Here is a 3,432-nt window from a genome sequence, read left to right on the forward strand (position 1 = left end):
AAACTGTACAGCGAGACCCTGTCTCAAAAAAAAAAAAAAAAAAAATTCCCTAAATTCAAAACTGAAAGGAATAAAGAACTAGAAAGGAAGTAGTGGGGAGGAATGGATAGTCTATCAATATTAATACACATTAAAAAAAATTTTGCCAGGCGTGGTGGTACACACCTGTAACCCCAGCACTCCAGAGGCCAAGGCAGGAGGATCCCCATGAGTTTAAGGCCAGCCTGGACTACGTAAGAGATCCTGTCTCAAAAAAAACAGTAACAGCTGGGCATGGTGGTACACACCTGTTATCCCAGCACCCAGGAGGCTGAGGTAGGAGGATCATTGCAAGTTCAAGACCAGCCTGGGCTACAAAGTGAGCTCAAGGCCAGCCTGAACTGCACAGCAAGACCGTGTCTCAAAAAGACAATATAAATAAATAAATAAATAAATAATCCCCCCAGTAGACCCTTCACCCCTAGTCTTTTTTTTTTGAGATAGAGTCTAAATTGCCCAGGCTGGGCTTGAACTTGGGATTTTCCTGCCTCAGTGTCTGACAGCGCTGAGATTACAGGGATGTACCCCATTCCCTGGTTACTACAAATTTCTTTTCTGTTCTTTTCTTTTCTTGTCTTTTTGAGACAGGGTCTCGCTATGCAGTTCAGGCTGGCCTTGACCTCATTTTGTAGCCCAGGCTGGTCTCAACCTTGCAACAATCCTCCTGCCTCAGCCTACAAATTTCTTAAACAAGAATGAACAAAACTAACTTCGAGGTCAAAGGTCTCATTAAATCTTACCTTAACAGTCAAGAGGCACAGGCCCTGCTCTAGTATCATAAGTTATTTAATAGTAAGTAAATTCACTTTGGTAACTTGGCTAATTCTAATTCTAGCTCTCTTTAACTTGTTTTATGTAAAATACTCTTCCCCCACCCAGATTATTTTCTATAATATGCCCCCCCCCAGTATTAGGGATTAAACTCAGGGCATCAAGCCCATGTTGGCTTCAAATTTGGGATGCTCCTGTTTCAACCTCCATATAGTAGCTGAGAATACAAGTGTGCAATACCATACTGAACAAATTTATTTTCTTTTTAAACAAAAGAAAACTAAAAGGTTAGACTAGTCTAAGAATAGTATATACCCAGCAAATATATACCACCTACACTAGAAGTATTACTGGAGGTACAGTCTACTGGAGGTATTACTAATCAATCAAAAAACACTGTCCCACAGAACACATGCAACTAGAATCCTTCTTAACACAGCGTTTCCAGCAGCTTTTCCAATCAGAGTTAGCCTACAAACTAAAATTCATTTACACTAAAACCCAAATACTAATTTTCTATGGATTGGATGAAAAAAAACTCTAATAGGCCTATATCAATACCATCAGCATCATGAATTTCAGTCCAAACTCCCAAGTTCTCTTCCAAACTGCCCCTGACCCATTTCAATCTAATTTCTTAAAGATGCTAATGAACCATTCACTCTGATACTATTAACATATATAACTTGAAAATATTAATTCAGGTTTGCTACTAGTGTTTTTGATAGAAAAGAAGCCCTTTACTCAGACTAGCTCTCAGAAAAGTCCACATCCAAAAATATAACAATACAATTACACTATTAAAAAGATACATCAAATCCTTTGATCATCCCACATCCAAGGTCAGGCTTTGTTACTTCTCACCAAGAATTCTGCAATGGCCACTCTTAACCCCTTTCATTCTTATTACCAAAGCCCTCTTTCAAAAACACATACATACATCACATTTACATCTAACAATATAAAAATTTAAAAATTTAGCATTATGCTTAGAATTCTTCATAGTTGCTTCCTTTTACCTTTCTCATGTCCCATAATGGTTTCCTTCACCACTCTATTCCTTCAACTCCTTTCCTCCACAGTTCTCTGAACTTACACACAGCAAAGGCATTAAAGTGTTTCTGCTACCTACCCTGTCCTTCCCTTTCCCCACCTCTGTCACATTCCAAATGATCATCTAAAATCAAACTTCCGGTCCACAGGCAAGTCCTGCCTCCTCCTCTGGCCAACCCACGAAGAGAACTGCCCACTTCCTCTTTTCTGTCGCAAAGCTTTTTGAAATGTCCTTTCCTATATTCACACTATTGTTTTTGCCTCAGTTTGTCCCAAGACCATCAGAATTATCTGAAGCATGTTTTAAAAATAAACTGACAGCAACCAACTTTGACTGACTAATCAACCCCAGAAATGAGACCCTGCAACTTCTACGTGTTCTCTTTACTGTCTTGGTGGTCAAATTCGTGGACCATAAAATTGTCTCTCTCCCAGTAGATGTAAAGATGCAGCTGAGCACATAGCACATGCCTATAATACCAGCACTCAGATCCTCTGGTAGGAGGATCCAGTTTAAAGCCGGCCTGGGCTACAGAGTAAGACTCTAACCACTCCCTCCAAAAAAGGCAGAAATTTACATAATATAATGAAAAAGGACTCTGCACTCCTTTTTTATTTTATAGCACACTCTCGTTCACTTATGCTGAAAACGAATTAATTTTTTGGACTTACACTCCCAAAAATGTACATTCACTGTTCAAAAAGAGAATTTCTACCTTCCTTTCTAAATCTGAAACCGGGCATTGTGGTGCACGCCTGTAATCCCAGCACTCGGAAGGCTGAGGCAGGAGGACCCCTTGCGAGGAGTTCGAGACCAGCCTGGGCTACAAAGTAAGCTCAAGGCCAGCCGGAATTACACAGTGAGACCCTATCTTAAAAAAAAAAAAAAATCTAAATCTGAGATAAATCACACCTGGAGTAAACCTGTGACTACACAGTATAGGTTCTCACCAGATTTGCCATGGGAACTTTGTTTCAGATGAGAACCAAGTCCTTTGCCAATTTTGAGAGTGGAAACAATGTCTTTACATACTTCCCTAAGACTGAATTTTGTTACAAATAGGTTCAGGAAAAACTACTTCAATGCAATGATAAGGTGGCTGGTTTGTGCACTCTAATTTTCAAAGAAAAATCCCACTCTTCTTCCCCACCCCCACGTGAAAATAAGTAAACAGGGACAGAAAACGTAACAAGCGTAGGATACAAACGCAGCCAAATCGCAAGAGCTACTGGGAAGCTGTGAATTCGGGGTACTGTGCAACTTCACCTGGCCATTTCCAACTAACTTTACGCCCACCGTCTCTACGGGGTGCACGGACCCCGTTTCCTTCTTCCGAGTCGAGGTCCAGAACCCAGTCTGAAAACTTGAGTTCTCCCTTCGTAAGTCATGCCCGCGTCATGTCTGGACACTTTCAATAGTTCACGGCTACTTTTAGCTCCTCTGTGCTACAGAAAAAGACGCTCGCGGCAGGAAGGGCAGTGACAGCTCCACGTCCGCAGCGCCGCGCCGCGCCGAGCCCCGCACGCGGGGGACAATGGGCAGGGCGGGCAGTGGCCGCGCGCGGAGGC

This window comes from Chinchilla lanigera, unplaced genomic scaffold, assembly GCF_000276665.1.
Source record: "Chinchilla lanigera isolate Chin_1 unplaced genomic scaffold, ChiLan1.0 scaffold00021, whole genome shotgun sequence".
In the NCBI taxonomy this organism is placed as follows: Eukaryota; Metazoa; Chordata; class Mammalia; order Rodentia; family Chinchillidae; genus Chinchilla; species Chinchilla lanigera.